Here is a 21,478-nt window from a genome sequence, read left to right as displayed (position 1 = left end):
GTATTTGTCATTAGCTTCGTAAAGGTTTAGAATGTCTTGAAAGTCGCACGGACGTGCATGTGTGATGGTAGTGACCGTTTTAAAGCACTTTCCTGGGGTTAAGTTAAATACATGACCTCCGTACGATAGAAGACACTTATCAATTTTATTGCTTTCCAACGTTCAATTATGGCCCTGACCGTTACATTGCTTCTCTTGGTCGGTGGTACTTGGTCTTAAAACGGGGCATGCTTTATGACACCAGCCTCACACATCCACCGGGCCAAAACGCAAACGCTTCCGATGGACACAGGGATGTACCTCGTATGAAGTTGTATGCCATTGCACAAGCTCAGTGCGGAGACGCACTCACTCGTTGGAAGAGCATGTCTTTGAAAAAAAAACATGTATGTAATTTATGAGATAGTTTACTGAGCGGTTACAAAGCTTCTGGTGACCTTGTGGCGACGGTGAAAAAAACGGTGGTACTGATCAGGAGACTGATGGAAATAAATATACTGTTGGTAGTTCGTATCGCTCAAAGCCAATGGGTGTAGCTTTTTTAAGATTAAAGCAAACAAAATTTAGTTTATTTATGTTAAGAGGCATTTAGAAACTAATCTCCACTTTCGTGTTTTCGAATCGTCGTCAGTGTTGGCTTGGTACAGAGATGGTACTGAAACGAGAGTTTGATCATTGATTTGACCTTTTATTAAAATTGCACCTTTTGCTTGGAAATTATTGTCGTAATTATTCTTTCCACTTCAATGGAGGCAACAAGAGACAATGGCCGCCTGAACCGATACCGAATGTCAAACAAATAACAACTATTCTCCTTTAGCATACTAACTATGTCTTCGAATTCGATTCGAAAAATTCTTTCTCGCTTCCCTGCACTGAAGAAAAGGCACTTTCAGTGAGGCGAAAGCATAATCTTAGTTACCGAGCATCGTGCCGTGTCGCTGGTGGCCACATATGATTCCTTTACAACGTGACTTGGATTGTATGCAGCTTTCCCGCTCGGGGAAAACGATGACGATGGTAATGACGTCAACATGGGACCGAATCCCCCACCTTACTGTCTGGTTTGTCCTGTTGTCCGTAACTGTTCTCTCTCTCTCTCTCTCTCTATCTCTCTCTCTCACTCTCTCTCTCTCACTCTCTCTCTCTCACTCTCTCTCTCTCTCACTATCTCTCTCACTCTCTCTCTCTCTCATTTTCTCTCTCCCTCTCTTTCTCTCTCTATTTCTCTCTCTCTCTATCTCTCTCTTGTTTTAGTAACTCCCTTCAACCTGATTGCACTTGTGTTTGTGTGAGTGTGTGTGACTTAGTGGGGATTTTTACACTACGCCACTGTTAGCTCAATCCTTCACACATCCTAGCGTGTCTGGTGATGATTGATGGTTCACTTTGGTTACACATTTAACACGTTGACTGCCAAGCGGTTTTGAGCAAAATGTCCCGTAGGGCCACATGAATCGCTTTAGAGCGCACGCCGCTTGCTTAAATGTGTTATTGTCCAGCGCCTCGCTCGATTCTAGCGATACGTGTCAATCGAAGAGTATTTCTGCGATCAGAAGAGAAGAACATACATGTATGTTAAGAGCAAGAGAAATATACAGAGAAAACGATTTCCTTTTGCGCTCATAAGGAAAACTAGTCGATTATTATCAGGAGTTAATAAAACTAATTGAATACTAATTGTACGGAGCGTACCGTCCTTCGCATGCACGCTATGGTATTAGTGTGTATCGTACATTGGAATTCGCTTTTGTTGTCACCCGCAACTGGACGATGAGGCCCTCTGTGAAGCATCGCTGTCACTCAAATCTAGATGACGTGGCAGTCAACGTGTTAAAGCGCCTCACTTCCAAATCAAAACTTAACACTTCCTCCAATAAGCAGCAAAGCCAGTTGTTAATAAGCGATTTCGCAAAACCAGATCGCCATTTTATACCGCAGGGGCTTTGCATATCTGGCCAGCCAGCTACATCCAGTTGCCGCGTCGGTTAAATCCTGTGAAATGCTTTCCGTCTAATAACGGGCTATCATCGAAAATTTACGCATCGCCAACTGGCTTCTGATTGAGAGTTTGCCCCATCTGTCTTTGCGTAGGGGATACGCAAGGCCAGTTCGCTTTTAATACTGTCTAAAATGAGTGTGAAATCCTAGAAGAAAACTTTTTAATGAATATAAATACATAACAGTAGCACGTTGCTTCCGGTTAGCGTCGGTATTTTGCCCTTACTCGCACGCCTTGTCCGAAAGTTCATTTAATGTGACCTCCACATTCGTGTCCTTGGCACAGATGCGTATCCAGAACTGCACTTCCAGCGTTTCAAATCTGAACATCATACACACAAACACACACACACAATTTGTGCACCTGAAATAGGATCGAGTGAACATGACGGTGATGTAGCTGTTTGCATGAATTTGGCCTATTTCGGCTCGTCCACCCTAAGCTGCACCGACACCGACAACATAACAACACAGGATAACTTTTGGAATGGAAAATCCGGCACAAAGGCTAAGAAAAATACAAGAAGATTGAGGAAGGAAAATATCGCCACGCAGAAACCGAAACTAGGAGAAGACAAAAAGTTTTGCAGCTGTTGTGTCTTTGGCTTGCATCAGGTACTTTATTAAAAACACTGATATAACAGTACACATAATAAATATAAATTCATAAGCACAATGCACACTAAAATATTCGGCCGCGCGCCAGCCGTACCGTGCCCTGCCGGGAGCCCTGCTCGACCGGCTGCTCGCAACACTTGCTTGTCCGAGCGCACCACACACACTAAGCGGCCCGCGCTTAGTGTGCGTACGACAGTGTGCGTGACACACTGTCGTCCCCTGGACATTGTCCAGTGGTAGCACAACTACCACGGCATGTCCAGGGGTCGGTACGGCTGCCCACAACAGCAGCTATCAAGGAGAATGAAATTTCATTAAAATTTACATAACCACCGGCGAACTGGTTGTGTCGTGCTGGCTGCTTTTCAGTTGCTTTTTCTTGTTTCCTTTGCACTTGCCATGAGGACACAGGCGTACAGCTCCTTGCTGATGGAAACTCTATTCTATTTACTCGACACCAATTTTCTCGGCTATTGTATGCCACTTTAATGCTTGGCCCTCTTGTGTTCCTCTCGTCGCAGCAACACACAGCAAAAACGGAATATAGCGGCACAACATTGAACTTTCCCTGTCTTATGTCTTTCCTGTTCGCCCCATAGCAGAAATCAAACGGAGGATTAACATAAAAAGAACGATTAGCACGTTTCTTGTCGTGTTCGGAGGGGGAAATTTGGTTTGCTTTCGTTGCTGTTGAACCGCTTGTGCAATGCATACAGTACGCTAAAGTAGCTTTTTGAAATGAGACTTTTTTGCGATTGGTCCAATGTAAAGTTCTTTGCAGTGCAAATGCACTAACGCGATGATGATATTCACAATGTGCTGCTCAGACGGCGTAATGGAACTTTGCTTTTAAGTGATCGGCAGGTTTTATCCTACCGCGATGCATCCAACCGATTAGTCACTATCTTCCGTGCGTCCTCTTGTGCCCCCGTCAGTGGAATGGTGTAGTTGCATCGGTAAACGCATTGAGGTTTGTTTTACAAGCAAATACACCACGTACAACCACTCAACCTTCGCACATGCAGTGTTCCGGTGCATCGTAGGTAAACGGGGTGTGAAACATATTCACTAATGTGCTGGATTGTGATATTAACTTGAGTAAATTTGATGAAAATGAAAAGTGTGCTCCTTAATCGCCGGTCTGTTTGCAACTGTGTATTCGTTTGTCCCATAGTTCATTACATAATTCATTACAAATTTCATTCGTGTAGTTCGAGCAGTTCATTTCATGCAGTCCTAATTAGTAAATTAGTTTTATCTATATCCTATAGTTTAGTTCCTTCTAATTCCTACGTGTTTTCCTATTTGAATTCATATTCGAAATATTAATATTAACCCAAAATCCAACACGGGATAATGTAATGACCCCTTAATCCAGGCCGGCTCAACACTCCTGACGAGCCACATTAAAGTTATTAACGGATGGTACGTTTCGTAAGTCCCGATAAATCAAGCATTCCTTGGGTCTAGCACGTGGAGAATAATTATGATCGTTGCAAATGATTGAAGAGAAATCCTACCTTAACGATAATATTATTCACCATTCACCATCAACTCTTAGAATTGATTTTAATACACTGCGTATGAGCCAAGCCCATGATAATTGTCTAGCCTTTGTCAAGTTTACAGGACGATCAACACAGCATTATTTTCCATTACCTATGCCTATCTTCGTCTTGTTTGTATTAAATGCAATAAAACAAACAGCAATCAATCACGAACTTCAACGACCAAGTCAGACTTGGTGTAATCGCAACAATTCAATCAGAATGGCTGAAACAACATTCATGGAGTAGCTGAAGTCATAGCTGCCTCGAGCTACTATACACCTTCCAGGTTCGAGCTGGACTTGAACGTCACGTTGGACTGGTGTGTTAGAGGAAAATATATTGAACGATTTCACCTCCAACCAAAGGTGCAATTTGCTGCAATAAATGAAAAGCTAATTTTCCAACTGACAGCCGATGGAATTGAATTAGCTGTCCTGGGCCGTGCCAAGCCCAAGCGACCCTCCCAAACACACCAGGTGTACGTTGATGTTTTCCGTCCGATCTCACCGATATGAACGAGCAAATGGTCATGCCAATCATCCGGTCACGAAGCTTTCATATTTCCCGTTCACGTTTGCTACGGTGCTGACTGAGCTTGGCAGGGCACACAGCAAACCTATCGAGAAAGGCTATCGCACGCCTTGCTACATTGCAATTCCTGAATTTCCTTGAGTCAATCTTCCTTTGTTGAGCGATTTCGGTAGTTCGTAGAAACAAGCGTTCCCTTTTGTTTACTTTTCTTAATATTGGTGTTTTTTTTTCATCCACTGGCCACTTATTTCCTCTCATTTGATGTCTTTTTCCTCGCCTGGAACAGGTTACTGCCTCGGATGCCGATGTGGAGCGGCCAAATAACATCATCTACTTTCTGCCGGGCCCGGTATTGACATCCAAAATCCTTCGGACAGCAACTTTGACATCAACAAGGCCACGGGGGAAATATTTGTGCTTGAGGTAGGTCAACATTGTGGACTCGGAAGTGTATATTGGAAGCACCACCACGTTGTACTGACAAACACAACAAAATCACTGCAGCTAACCTTGAAAAAATGAAAAAAAAATTAAAACTGTTGCAACATTTAAATAAAAGGGAAGAAGAATTTGAGGTTCACACGGTTCATAAGATTCGACCGAAGCGGGGCAAACGTTCACGGCACAACCCGTTAGCCATCCAAAACCTGGACAGAGGTAAGATGACCGTTTTGTTTTGGAATTGTTTGATCGTTGAGCGTCTTTGCAGCAGTTTTCTATCACCGGTAATTTCCGGTACAGAAACTCAAAAGTATGCAAGACTTAATGTGCCTCTGCTGTGCAATGAAGCCTTGGAGCAATGGAGAAACTTTTCCATAGCAAAACTAGATTGTGGTCTGCTACAGTTCAAAATAACTTCCAACTTGTGCCATGGGCCGAGTCTCGAAATAATTCGTGTGGGACCAAAAGTACACTCTATTGAGCTCGGTACACCGGACACTAGTTTAACCTCAAGTAAATACAGTATTTTAATTAAATCAAAAAAAATTGGAAACTTTCTCTTGCCGCAACAAACAAAACCGACAGCAATGTCCAGAGTCTTGTTAGACTTTATAAAGTCAAACAGAATTTCATTCCTTAACCACCAATTAAATGATGCAACCCAAGCGTTCAGATCCGTGATAATGGAAACTAATAACTTTTTTCTTCCTCTCTTGCCTATTGTTCTCATTTCATACCTTTCCTCCCGAATGTTCAGCCCCTGAACCGAGATCCACCACACGGACGAGCGTCTTGGAAGTTTACCGTCTTTGCGCAGGACGAAGGAGGCGAAGGTTTGGTGGGCTTTACGGAGGTGCAGATCAACCTGAAAGACATCAACGACGATGTGCCCCAGTTCCCGAACGGCATTGCTTATGGAAACGTGACTGAAAATGGCACCATCGGTATGTACGTGATCACAATAAAGGCCGAGTATTATGACGATATCAACGAAGGCACTAACGCGAAGGTGATTTACTCGATCGAGAAGAACGCGATCGAAGAGGATACTGGTTTGCCGATCTTCGACATCAATCCGGACACGGGACTCATCACGACGGCGGTATACTGTCTCAGTTATACTGTCTAGTTACACGGTATACTGTCTCAGACCGGGAGAAGACGCTCGACTACTCGCTGCAGATTGTGGCCACCGATGGCGGAGGTTTGAAGGGTACGGGGACAGCTTCCATCAAGGTAAAGGATCTGAATGATATGCCGCCTCGGTTCACCAAAGACGAGTGGTTCGTCGAGGTGGAGGAAACCGACGGTAGTGTGCTGTCCCAGGCACCGATATTGACCGTAACGGTAAATGATGGTGATGAGATAAATAATTTCCAGTATAAAATCATTGAAAGCAGCGGTTACGGGGCGGATAAGTTCGCGATGGTAAAGAACGCGGACGGTACGGAGAGTTTGAAGGTGGTTCAGCCGCTAGACTTCGAGGATCCGATGCAGATAAATGGCTTTCGCTTTCGAATACAAGTGATCGATAGCAATGGGATCGACGAGAACGACAAGTACCACGTTGACCATTCATGGGTGATTGTGAAGATGAAAGATATTAACGATAATACGCCTCGCTTCAAGAAGCCACACATTGAGGCGGCGGTGTACGAGAACGCGGACGTGGGCAAAAACTTAGGCACCTTCAAGGCAGTTGACATCGACAAGGGAGGTAAAAGCAAAATTACCTACATCATTAACCGTGCTACGGACCGGAAGCGCCAGTTTGCCATCGACCAGGAAGGTACGGTGACGATCCAGCGTCAACTGGATCGGGAGAAGATGGCGAAACATTTGCTCGAGATTCTGGCTACCGATGACGGTGTACCGCCGAGCACGGCCTTCGCCATCTTGACCGTGTTGGTGAAGGACATCAACGATAATGCGCCGGTATTTGCGGAAGATTATCGGCCCATTCTGCTCGAAAACTCACCGCCGTCGAAGATTATCGAAATCTCCGCCGTTGACAAGGATGACCGACTGAAGGGCAACGGGGCGCCGTTCCAGTTCCGCATGGACCCGGACGCAGACGATGTGATTCGGACGTCCTTCAAGGTGGAACAGAGTAACAAGGGTGACGGTATGGCGATCATTTCATCGCTCGGCTCGTTCGATCGTGAGTACCGCAAGCAGTATACCATTCCGATCGTTATCAAGGACTCGGGTACACCACCGCAAACCGGCACCAGCACGCTGACGATCACGATCGGTGATCTGAACGATAACATCATGCAGCCCGGCTGCAAGGAGGTGATCGTGTACAACTACCAAGGTCAGGCGCCGGACACACCGATCGGGTGTGTGTTTGTTAACGATCTCGACGATTGGGACACCTCGGACAAGTTGTTCTAAAGGGATGAGGCCGAGAATCCACGCTTCAAGCTAGACGACACATCTGGCATGGTGACGATGCGGCGCGGTGCACACGCTACAAGCTGCGCTTCAAGATCTACGACCGCAAGCATGCTCAGGAATCGTACGCCAACATGTCAGTGGTGAAGCACATCTCGTACGAGGCGATCGTCAACTCCGGCTCAATCCAGCTGTCCGGCATTACGGATGAGGACTTTATACGCATCTGGAACTATCGCACGCAGAACATCTTCCGCAGCAAGCTGGAGCGGTTTCGAGACAAGCTGGCGGAGCTCCTGAACGTAGACGTGAAGAATGAGGACGTGTTCAGTGTGCAGATGAAGGACCGGTCGGTGCCGCTGACCGATGTGCAGTTCGCCGTGCACGGGGCGTACTACTACAAGGTGGTGCAGCTGAACGGCGTAATACTGCTGCACAAAGAGGAAATCGAGCAGGAGGTGGGAATCAACATCACGATGATAAACGTGGACGAGTGTCTGCTGGAAAATGCGGATTGTGTCGGGTCGTGCACCAGCATCATCGAGGTCCAGACGAACCCCTGCCTAGTGAATGCGAACAAAACTGCCTTGGTTGGGGTGCAGATCAACTCCACAGCGCAGTGTGTATGCAGCTCGCGAGAGTACAAGCAGCAGCAGACCTGCAAATCCCATCCCTGTCTGAACGGTGGTCGCTGCACCAATTCCAAGTCGGGTATCAAATGCTCGTGTCCACCAGGCTACACGGGGCCCCGCTGTCAGCAGGTCGTACGTAGCTTCCGCGGCAGTGGCTGGGCCTGGTACCCACCGCTCGACACGTCCTCGACAAGTCGCACATTAGCGTCGAGATCATCACAACGAAACCGGACGGTTTAATTTTCTACAACGGGCCTATCACACCACCCAAGGAGGACGACACTTCGAAGCAGCTGTCTGACTTTATTGCACTCGAGCTGGAGCAGGGCTATCCCCGGTTTCTCATCGACTTCGGCTCGGGTACGCTAGAGTTACGCATCGCGACCAAACATCCGCTCAGCGATGGTGAATGGCACCGGATCGATCTGTTCTGGGACACGGAAAAAGTGAAGATGGTGGTCGATTTCTGCAAGACGGCCGAAATCACCGAAGCCGACGAAGGCAACCTGGTCGATTTTGTCGACCACACCTGCCAGGCGCTGGGCAAGGTGCCGCAGTTCAACGAATATCTGAATCTCAACACGCCGCTCCAGATTGGCGGTGTGTTTAGAGACAAGTTTGATTACACGTACAGCCGCTGGCAGTACATGCCGGTTGGGGTCGGTTTCGAGGGGTGCATTCGCGAGTTTAAGCACAACGGAATTCTATACGACCTGTCCCACCCGGGACTATCTAAGGGTAGTGCGCCCGGCTGTTTGTACACGCAGGAGGTGTGCGATCTGAATCCGCAGGTCGCCCGGTGTCTCGAGCATGGCAAATGTGTCGGTAGCTATAACAAAGCCAAGTGTGAATGCAATCCCGGCTGGACGGGCACGTCCTGCAGCTTGCCGACCACTCCAACCACGTTCAAGACGCACAGCAACGTAAAATACGCGCTCAGCTTCGAACCAGACAAGTTCACGACGCAGATTCAGCTGCGGTTCCGTACACGCGAGACGTACGGCGAGCTGTTCCGCATCAGCGATCAGCATATGCGCGAGTACGGCATCATTGAGCTGAAGGGCGCCAAGGTGCACTTCCGGTATAGCTTAAACACGGGCCAGGTGGAGGAACAGGAGGTTGCGTTGATGGCGGTAGAGGTGGACGACGGACAGTGGCACGTGGTGAAGGTTCAACGGTACGGTTCGGCGGCCATCGTAGAACTGGATGGGGGTGAAGGTGCCAACTTCAACCAAAGCTTCTCGTTCGATGGACATCAGTGGCTGTCAGTGGACAAGCAGGAGGGTGTGTATGCGGGCGGAAAGCCAGAGTTTAACGGCGTCAAGACGTACGATGTCAAATCGGACTATCAGAAGAGTTGCATCGACGATATAAGGTAAGTCCAGCGGATATGACAGCAAATGCTTTCTGGGTACTAGGTTATAACAGTGATGTCAAAGTTGTTTTGGGTTGCGGGCCGGATTACGGTTCAAAATATTCTCGCGGTCTGCTGTTGGGTGGCGGTGGAATGAGAGTGCTTCCAATCGGCAAACATCAATTGGGACTTATTTTTGCACCTAGAATGTTATTTATAGTTTTTTTCGTAGCCTCCCTTAAACAGTGCATGAAATTTATGAGTTTACTCATGCTTTATTTCGGTGGCAGTCGCGCGTACTCGGAAATTAAATAATTCATATTCAATTGCTTCGGATATCAGCTAGCTTTTAGACTTCCTGGACAGTTCTTTAAACCTCGTATATTGCCTTGACACTATGACACACGAAGTACAAATGCTGCATTTTGACAACGCTAATGACTAATAACGATAAATCAAAATTTATCAGTTCATCAGTCAATATTGGCTAGATATGTGGCCATTTTTTTGTGGAAAAGAGACTACCAGCATACATTCGACCTCATACAGTTCTTACCTGAACGGGGGGGTTTTTTGAGGGTTTTTTTCATGGTTTTTAAATATATTGAAACCTTCTTCTTCAGTGATTCAACATTTATACACCCGTTTTTCTTATCTTATAATTTACAATCTATTTCTGCTTCATTCAAATAACTGCCAAAGTTCTTTGCGAGCCGGAATAGGAGCCTTCGTGGGCTGCATGTGGCCCGCGGGCCGTATATTTGACATGTCTGGTTTATAATGATCTCTTCTCTTTCCTTTGCAGATTGGACGGTAAAAGCTTGCCACTTCCGCCAGCCACCAACGGTACGCAGTGGGCTCAGGCCACGATGGCCAAGAACATCGACCACTACTGTTCCTCCAACAATCCTTGCCAGAACGCGTACTGTCCGGATCCGTTCGAGTGTGTCGACCTGTGGAACAAGCACGAGTGCACGTTAGTACCTCGACCCCGTTTACTGTGAAAGAGCATGGCCTTTTTAGTCAAATAACTGACAGCTTATGTTTGAATTGAATATTTTTCGGTACAGCTGTGGCGATGGTATGATCATCTCACCGGAAGGCGAAACCTGCATCGATCGGAACGAGTGTTTAGACTATCCGTGTCTGAATGGGGGCACTTGCATCAACCAGGAGCCACGCCTGAAGTACAAGTGCATCTGTCCGGACTCGTACTGGGGCGAGAGTTGTGAGTTCCTGAAGGAACGACAAGCGCTTAAATCCAGCACCAGTGCCTTGGCCGCCGTAATAGCCTGCCTATTATTGCTCATTAGTAAGTGGAATCGTGATCCGATTTGCTTTAAACATTATTTTGGAGATCTTTTCTAAAGACACGCCCTTCTTCCTTTCCACACACAACAGTTTTGCTGTTTGTTTATTTTTCCTACTCCCAGCGTCGTTCGGCTAACTTCAACAAGAAGCCGGCCACTAAGGACGACATCTGCGAGAACATCATCAACTACTGCGACGAAGGTGGCGGCGAGAACGACATGACCGCGTTTGACATGAAGACACTCAAGATCCCGATCGGTCCGCTGCCAGAGCTCGTTCAACATAATGCATCGCCAGTACGTAAGTAGCTTGTTTCGTTTGCATGTGCCTTTTTGGGGGTTGTGCGCCAAGCACCAGCATGCATTGCCCTCTCCAGTATCGCCCAATCTTTATTCGCTGCTTCAATGTAACGTGTTGTTTATGTGCATCATTTTTTGTTTGTAATCTAATGGGAAGCTCATTTATGTACGTGGGCCAACAACGCTTGCTAACAATGATTTTATTATGTTCTGTCCGTTCCACAAACGTACCAACAGGTCCAGATATTGCCGTCGTGTCCGACCAGTCCAGTCGTCGGCAAGGTGACGTGTTCCTGGACGACCCGAAGCGACGCGTCGACATCGACTCAGCCTGCGGGCCATTCGACGATCTGCGTAACTACGCCTACAAAGGTTATGGGAGTACCTCTGGCTCGCTAAGATCCTTGCAGTCAGGTAATGCAAAAACAATCACCAAAACCGATAATAATCTTCCAAACTTGCCACGAACAGCACACGACGACAAACACCTAAACTGTCTTCCCTGTTCCCTACCGTTCCACCACACGTCGGATGATGAACCCCATGAGTATAGCTTTTTAACCACAAAGTGGTCCGCGTTTCAATAAGTTATTCAATACTTACGAACCAAGCAAAGCGCAGATCGAAGATTACGGTGTTAGTTAAGAGTCATTGTAGGTGTATCAGGTTGTGTAGGTCTTTTGTTCCTGAAGTTAATGTTTGTTGCCCGCTCGTTTAGTTTAGAATGGCATACCGTCAGACGAAGATGAATGATGCGCACGGACTTATAGATACATAAATGAGTTCAAAACCGTAAATCCCCCATGAAGATAAAATAAAACAAATTCGTCGTTGACGAAATCCGATTTAGGGGTTTCTTGCCAGTATGTGAGCTAACCGATATTCTTTTTAAAATAGTCATTAAAACCCATACACACATTCAAATACCCGTTTACCCTTTTATCGATGCGGACACAATTCTGAAGTGCCCGAAGCGGGATTGTAGCACTACTTTTCAGCACTGCATCAGGTCCCAAGAAGCGAAGAAGTTACGAAAATGGAAGTGTTTTGGGGCAGATGCAGTTTAAATCGATTTTATTAGCTTCCAATAGATGGTACCGTGAAGCTACAAACAGCCAAACAGTGCAACACGTAGAGTTGGATTGCTCAGAAAACGAGAGCATCATATGCTCGCTATAATTGCGTAAGGAAAGGGGCATCACTGTAACTGTTCTGGTTATGATGAACCAATAAACTATAATAATAAATGTAAAAATCGAATCTACAACCTACACGTTGCGTTGGATAAAGATGTGTTGGACACGTAACAGTTTAGTGTGATGGGAGACACTTTAAAAACTCTGGATAGTTCTGTTTCAAAGGAAAAACTAGCAAAAAAACAATGTCCCAGGGCAGAAAATGACTCAAGAACGGGGTTATCAGCTAATGGGGTCAAAAGATTAAACGATTTTTTTATATATAAAAAGAGAATATGTGAAGCGATATTACGTTGTTGATAAACGCATCGCCAACGTGATAGATGGACGATGATCCTGTGAAAGGAAACCTACGCAGTAATAGTACGATGTAGCTCATCCATGTAGCTCATCCAATCGTTAACGTTCTTTCCATTGTTTTGCTGCTTTGATTTTTTTAGTTTATTGCAATCGAACAAACAATGCGATAGTGAGCGACGAAAACTCTTCTCTATAGAACAAGACTCAAGAATCCTTGACGAGGTAAAAGACCGTACTCTCCATTATTGTTAATCCGTACGATGAACTCGTCACTAATGGGAAAACAGTAACCCAAAAAATCACAAAACAAAGTCCCAAGAAAAACAATTCAGAAACAAATAATAAAACAAACCAACAAGCGCACAATAACCTCACCTGCAAGTGGACTGTAAGGTGACAAAATTTACGAACAAAATTCGAATCTCAATCAAAAATTCCGACGAAAGAAACAAAAGCCGGGGAATGGTACGGGTTACAAAGCAAATACGTGCTCACCAGCCCCCCAAACTACTAGACATTTTGCTCGTTTGACCGGAATGAAAACTTTTGCGAATGCACGAATGAAAGCAAAGACAAAACCAACTGCACACGCTTATAACACGAAAGCGTAGTTCGCTCAAACTTCGATAGGACACGGGTCGATTTTGGTTCTTTCCATTTTAAGACCTTGTTTTAAGGATGGACAAAAAAAGTTTAGTCGCATAATGCTTCAGTTAACCGCTTGGCGAGGTCGATGTGGTCGTTCACTAATATCGGCGCTGGTTTTCGAATCAACGTCTCTTCAAACATCCTCCTCTGTTTATTGAGAAACTTTACAACTATGGATTCAATTGTGTTTTGCACAGGAACTTGATTACAACCATCTTTTATCGGGAGGATACATGGAAATAGATCAATTTTACGGTAAGATAAATAAAGCAACTCACTTGTGCAAGGCAATGAGTAACTTGTGTTTTCAATCACTTACGACAAATATTTCTATCGCTTTAAACGATGATGCGGTAAATCAAATGAACGATAAGGATGATAGTGATGGGAAAGGGACGGGAGGAGGAGCAGGGCTTTTTAAAAATTGATCGAAAGACAGGATTTGAGAAGCGTTTATTGTACGAACGTGCTGCTCGACACAACTTCAATCGTTGTGATAAATTATCGTTAGTAGAGTGCAGTTTGTAGCATTTTCCTTTCGCTTAGCAATCATAAGAGCGTAGAAGGCGAAAATGTATCCAAATTTTGCAGTGGAGTTTTGTTGAACAAATAACACAACGAAAAGATGGTTTATAATGTTTGGTACAAGAATAAAAGAATTCTTTTCCATATAGTTTTCTTTAATTATGTATGTTCCGTTTGAGCATGCATTTTATTTTAAATTTTATAATATTATTGGACTCACAAGAGACCTCCGCACTACGCTTCAAGAATCAATCGTGTTTACTTGATTAATTTGCAATACAGTTGAGTTGGTTCGATGGAGTGGCAGATTTACACAGCTTTTTTCATAGTGCTTTTTGAGTGTGGCAACTTTGGCTATTGAAAGATGAACGCATTGTTGATTTTCAAGTTGTTATGCATTACTCTTCCAGCAATGATTTCTATGTGTGTGTGTGTGTTTTTTTTTTGGCGTCAATACGTTGTAATAAGAGAAATAATGAAACATGAAAGACTCCTCTTGTTGGTAAAAAGAGTGTAGCGACCTTGCCCGCTACGATCCGTTTTCGATAAGGCTACGTGTAGCTGCGGCTAAAGGGGCGGCCGTGAGAATAAATATTGCGGATAGTTGCGAGAGGAGAACGAGCGAACCGAAAACCGAGAGAGCGAGCGATCGGACGAAGCGGAGTACGATGATCGAGCGGTTTTGCGGCGCGATGGCGAAAAAAAGACGCGGCACTTTGGTAACGGTTATCAAGTAGTTTGGTGGTGGTTTGGCTCGTGCAATAAAGTTTTAGTTGGTTTGGCGTTATATCAAATAAAAATAATATATTTATTTTTAAAAAGAAAGTAGTTAGTCGTTTCAAGAGCAACAATTTCAAACCATATGTACGATACCTGATCGAACCGCAAATACACCTGACTCATTTAATTGTGTATGTGTGTGTATGTATGTAAACGAGATGGAGAGAATTCTAACATAAAATACCAAAACAGGTAAGTTTATTTTCTCACCAAAAAAAAAAGAACACAAAATTAAATCAAACGACATCTACACTTACATACCCCAATGGTAATTGACAAACGAAAATAGGTGCATTTTTGATCGATTATTTCCATACCTTCTTTGCGCTTGAATGATGGATAGACAAATGAACAAGCAAGTACGTTCTAAAGCACGGTAGTACATACGACCGCTTTGGCCGTGGCGTGTGGATAAAACAGAGTCCAAAACAAAGCAAACATGACAACAGGTCTTAGACGAACTATACAAGAAACATAAAATAATACAAAGAGAAAATGAAAGACATGTAGACAACTAAAACTTACCGACTAAACAAAGCATTTAAAACACTGCACGATTGTTTTTATTGGGAGGAAAAAGATGCAATCTCAACTAATAATTGGTTTGTGAGTCATGTTTTGATTGTAGGTTTTTCATATATATTGTGGTACAAAAAGGAAAAGACAAAAGAAACAAAAACTCATGTAGACAAAAAAGCAAAGATCAATCGAAAAAGTCACAGTTGCATTTGAGAATAACGAAAGTTGTAAAAATAATGATTTAATAAAAAAACTAATAAATACAAACAAATCTGCTCACAGGTACGTTGCATTTTTTTAATGTTTCTAAGAATGAAAAAAAAATGTTACGACAAATAACAGGTAGCAGGTACTGTGGTATAAATGTGAAATTTAAAAATGATTGAAATTCACCTGGATTTACCTGGAACAAAAAATAAACAAGTGCATTGATTGAGTACGTTAAAAACAGGTAGTCAAATTCCAAATTCATATATTATTTCATCAAATGACGCTTACAGTCCTTTTGCAAACCATTAACTTTTGATGCTGTTTCATACATTTTTGAAAGTTTTTTTTGTAGTTTTAATAAATGTTAATCTTAAATTGAACCTCATACGGTTTGACACAACATTTATCAACTACCAATGGATTATAAATGCCTCACAAAATAGCTCTACCTTGCAACTATTTTAACTTTATAATTCACTCAATAAACAGGAAGCATTCAATTTGTGGGGTTGAATTTTTGTCCTGAAGGAAGTAAATTTTAGCCCGTAAGCACAAAGAACGTCGAACGAACGTTCCAAGAAATTGTGCATCATTCATATTACTGTGTCTACAATATTCTGTGGTGCATCATTGTAATCTTTTGCCTTCAAGCAGCTATAGCAGAACCAGTCAAGAAACCAATAAACAACAACTTAGCATACATTTTAATGCCAAAGATACCGCACTCCGGTGAAGCACTGCAGACAACTTACCGCCGACCAGAATCTACAACGGGAACGACAAGTTTTTGTTCGTGCCCGAAACCGGACATTGCTGGACACTTGGTTAAGAGAATTTTCAAAGAATCTTCAGAACTCCAAAGAAATAGGGATATCAAGAGGCGGGAGTCGCTGGCATGGTACTTTTTTGTTCGTCAGCTCGGCAGATTTAACTTTCTCAACCATGTCCGCTTGGATGGTCATGCAACCGTGTTCTCATTCAACCAATCATCCTTCGTTAGTGGTAAATCCTCGACCGGCTAAACTTCAACGGAAAGTGTTACTTCTTCGTTGGCTATAAGAAACGTTTCCTGCAGGTTTCCTGATTTTGTTGAGTGTTAAAAAAGCTTCTAAGGTTGTACAGAACAAAGTTAAACGTTTATTCAACGTACAAGTTTATTTGTTTATTTCATTATTTATTCAAAATTTATGCGTTTTAATCTAAGCGATTAAAACGGGTGCAACAGTTTGATTTTACGCGTGCATGTATATACATAAAATATCATTGACTTGTTTTACGTGGCCCATAAATGAAATAGCCGTAGAAGTTTGCTGAATATGGTCTGAGCTTTGTCAAAGTCTTACAAATCAGCGGTCAAGTTCAATATTCTCAAACATCGATCGAGCGAGTTCATTAGTTTCTTTCAATGACTTGGTATGGTATATCATATGTTATATGTTTGTTAGTTGATTTTGCCTCTAATGCTTTTTTTTTCTGACAAAAAATTTAAACCAATAGCATAGTGATAATGCATAAACGTTTGCATCTAGTAGAGGAAAATTGCAATTGATAAAGTTCACAATTTGGAAGCTTATTGGTTAATCTATTTTAAAGCAGTTATATTGTTATTCAAAGCATTTGTAAAATTCCAAAAGTACTCATAACGCCTACCACCAACGATCGAAATAAAAGTGAAGTAAAATGAACAATTGCATGCTAAAGCGCGTGATTACCCATTTGCTCAACACATTATTACACTGGGTCTAGAGAAGGCCATCGCCACGCCATCGCAGTTTAGACATGCTTCCGCTATCAAAATCGTGAAACGTGCACGGAATAGTAATCTCCGGACAGTATACCATTTTTACCGAACATCCAACAAAATAGCAGGCCATCTTACAGCCATCTTACAGCCCCTTCATTGATTAGGCAAGGTGCCTCCTGAACAATCACAGGAACCATGTATCGATGATTGGAGGAGTACCATTTTCTCACTCACTTACATCAATGTGTGTTCGGCTAGAAACGACAAAAATCTCTTTTGAAGTGCTTTTATTTATATATTTTAAATATTCTGCTATTATGTTTTGCACTTTAAAATTTCAAACATTATCATGCAACGCGTTACCACCTAGCAGATGAGTAATAAAGGTACAATAGGTAACCGATAACTGGATGTGTTTTACTGGAGTTTTTTTTTACTGGAAGTTCGCTTACCGGAATGATTCTTGGTTAAAAAAAACACAGAGATATCAAAAAATGAAACATTCAGTATCTAACGAAGACAAATACATAGCAAACGTACATTTTTCTCACAAATTTAACCTCTTAGTTAGCAGTCACCAACTGTAACTAATTGGTATATCTCAGAGATAGCTCTGTACAGTGCATGAGCTCAATCTCTGATTTTGTCACGTGTTTCATTTGTTGTCTGGCAAGCATTTGCGCAATTTTTCACTTAACTCTAGTGGTTACGGCTGGGAAAGGGAGACATGTTATCAATGCATCACTAATTTATGCGGTTACAACTACAACTGCAGTTTACGCCAAAGGGAACTTTGAACACGATTCATGAAACTTTTTTACAGTTTTGAGAAAAACGTGAAATGATCATAAACTTAGTGAGCGTAACAGATTTTACATCTGAGTTTTTGCGCCATCAGATAATATTCACCGTTGCGTTAATGCGCAAACAATTTGAAAAAAGATGATTTATTCATGTTGGTTTGACAGAGAGGTCCTACAGCGTTGCTGTTTAGTATGATTGCTATCATAAAGGTGAATTGTGTTCAGCTTCTAGGTAATTACACGCGCTTTCCAAGCAATAAATTAAAAGTTTTGTGAAGTAAATTTAAAAAAGTCTTAACAGTAAGTGAACAAATCGTTAAAATAAAATAAAATAATAACATATTCAAAACTTAAGCAATAATGTATTCCAATAGCATAGATCCTTGAAAAAAGCCATAATCTAATACATTATAACTGGGCGAACCTCTTGATTTATACATATTGTTTTTTATTCAGTAAGAACGGCTTCGGCCGTATTGCATTTATGCATGTTTTTTTTTCTTAACAAATACTTGTTTTATAATCTATTTTGATGTTTTTAAAATTCAGAAAATTGTAGAACAGGAAACACAAAATGCTTCAAGTATTCTGTTTTAATTTTTTTTGTTTCTATGTACTTGTTAAATCGCAATAGCTGTAAAAAAATTTAAAGGCGTTTTACAATACCTTTTGGTCAGATCAAGAGATAGAACAAGGCCGTTGCCTACGTGCAGGCTTTCCACTGAATACGACGAGGAAGAAATAAGTGATCACACACAACATTTCAGTTTGAGTACCAAATAGCAAGTGTTTATTCATTTTTAGAATTAGATTTTTTATACTATTGGCTAAACGTTCTGACGTGGGAAGAATATTTTCCCTCCTTTTCATGCGTTTTTCTCCATATTGTTAACGCTCTTCCCAATTCCTTATTTTTGACGCGCCTACGCCTGACCTGTTTAATGTCAAGTGCTATGTATAGAAATGCGATCCTTTTTTATAGCCTTTCTCGTGGTGAGATCGAATTGGTTGCATTGATTGCGGGCGTAAGGATATTCTTTTGGGCAGAACTGTACCTTAAACTTGAATCTTCTGGTGCATGTTTACAATATAGCCCTGCATTGTCAAGTGGCTAAGGTTTCTGCTTTTTTAATTTATGACTAGGTTGATATTGGTGACGAGCCTGTATTTTAGGTTTGAATTTATATGATCCTGGGAAACATGGATACGAGATTTTCCTACGCTTCTTAAAGTTGATCCTTGGTTGAAGATAGTTATGCATGCATGCAGTAATCATAGCAACATAGCATCGCGACATAACAGAGCAAACCCATTTTAAATTTGAAAAAACTATCCGTTAAGTTTGGAAATATGATCCTCGTAGCGATCGCTCGTAAGGAGAAATTGAATCAAATGAAATTCATAAAATCAAGGTGTCGCGATTGCAACAACAAGACAATCATTTGTTGTGATATAAAGTTTTATAATTTTAATAAAACAATTTAACAAAAATCTTTCTTGTTATTGAGTTTGTAGTTTCGTGTGAATTAAAGGACTTTTCATATAATCTTAATGCATCTCACACTTTTTGGGCAACCCTAGCAATTTATCGCACGGGTACGTACAGCTGTTCAGTATGTGTGGAGAAGTGGTGCAATAGCTTATGCTGTTCGTACACCAATGCATTCAATTTCCCTTACCGAAAACGTGAACAGCATAAGGAGGTGTGCAGAGCTGTAAGCTCTGTCCCGGCTGCAAATGATATTAGTCCTTGCACAGTGCAGCACATCGCAAGCCAGGTGTTATTTGTGTATGTGCGTTTGTATGTAGGTAGGTAATAATGTGTACTGAAACTGCAATCTTCAAGAAAATGTGTCCCTGCTACGAGGAAACTTAAGTCAGTGCCTGTGTTCTCCTTTTCGTGCAATATGATTTTGTGTTACGGTGGCGTCTGTGTCTCTACGTGCGTTCTACTGGTATACACCACACGGTAAAATAGGTTTCTAGGTTGCGACGAGGAGCAAACTACAATTATCAAACAATCCGCAAGCATGTTTAATGAATGTTGAGCTAATTTAACTTTTTTAGAAGTCGTACGCTAATTTCATTCGCCCCGGCTAATTGTTTGTTTTATTTGAAAATATTTGTCACCAAACTTTCAACCGATGGAGACAGGACGGCTGGTCGTGGTCCATGTTTGCCGACTGTGCACGTTTGCCCATTTGTTAGTTTTTGCCTTTTTCCGTCCCTCAATAATAGTGCAAATGAGCAACGAACAAAACGACCACGAAGAATTGTTCACTTTCTCGTTTTCTCTTTAGCGGTGCCGGCTAACTTTGTGCGTGAAAGGCAAAAAATCTGGCTGCAACTTTTACGCCATAGATTTGCAATCCTCTACACCAAGCTCCCCTCGCGCTTCCCAAACCAGAATGGGCTTTGTGCAAGATCTTGCAATCATAGTGCATACAAAACGATGCCACAAAATCCATTCCTCTTCAAAAGGTAATAGCAGCAAGGAGAGGATGAAAAAAAATGCTCGCACACACATACAAACTCAACGCTCCTTTGCACACGATTGGCTCCTACCGGGCGCTATTATTGTTGGAAAGAGCTCTTTTGGGAAGAGCTTTTAAGATAGAGGTATGTTTTCCATGTCTTGTAGTGGTTTCATTTTTTAAATTATATTTTATTCACCTAAAACTTGTTCTTCCTGTTTCATTGTCTTAGCAAGAGAGTATGTTCCCATATCAGCGATCATCACAAGGGTTCCACGATGGTGGTGCATAGAAAAAGGCCACCGGTACCGGTTGATTGCGTTTGGGTAAAACAGAGATGGCAAAAGTCGAAACCACTTTTCTCAAATTATTTGAACAGTTGCATCAGCAATTTGGTTGATTGTCTGTTTTTGCTATTGTTCCATGTTGTCATTCCCAATTCCGATGATTGCCATAATATTTGCATAATGGCAGCTGTCATGCCACCATCGAAGTTTCATTTCATACCGAAGTGCAACGCCAGTTGACCAGAGTTGGGCCAGGAAAAATCATTTTGAATCAATTAGTCGAAGAACATCAATGTTAAAAAAAAACAGAAAGAAAACAAATAACATAAACGATAGGGCGTTGAGCAATTTGTTCTAATAATAATATGTGAAAGGTATTTTTTCTTCTGTCGTTTGACATAGAACCAACACTGTCATTCTGAATACGAAAAATATAAATAAATAATTTCTGAATCATATTTCAAGGACAAATTTCTTAAATTTAAAAAAAGAACGACAAAAAGTAGTGCATTAATCATTCGGTTGTTTGGCCATGTTTCGTAGAATCTTAAACCACGCAATTTTAAACCCACTAAGACTCTCTTTATGGTGGAGCATGTTCTGGCCTTTTTGCTCAACTGTTCGGTAAATTGAATTTTCTTTGAAAGGTAAAATCAATCAAACGTTTAAAGCTCATAGCCAATCCTATAAGAGTACTAAGGGAATAAAATAGGAAACAAAAATCAATTTTTGAGAATTTAAATAAGTCTGAAAATTTTGATAGAAATTTCTTTCGCGGTTGAGTGAACCAAAAAAGCTCTTCATTTATGAAATGAGGTGAATTTATAGGGCAATAGAAACATTGCGATATTAAAACGA

At 42.2% G+C, this 21,478-nt stretch overlaps 1 pseudogene; it reads left to right on the top strand.

The window, feature by feature from the left end:
* LOC121595659 overlaps positions 1-15,374 on the top strand; it is a 140,412-nt pseudogene extending 125,038 nt beyond the window's left edge.
* Positions 15,375-21,478: the final 6,104 nt, after the last annotated feature.

Source organism: Anopheles merus, chromosome 3R, assembly GCF_017562075.2.
Source record: "Anopheles merus strain MAF chromosome 3R, AmerM5.1, whole genome shotgun sequence".
Classification (NCBI taxonomy): domain Eukaryota; kingdom Metazoa; phylum Arthropoda; class Insecta; order Diptera; family Culicidae; genus Anopheles; species Anopheles merus.
Note: the sequence above shows the minus strand (reverse complement) of the source record. Positions and strands in the feature narration are given on the sequence as shown.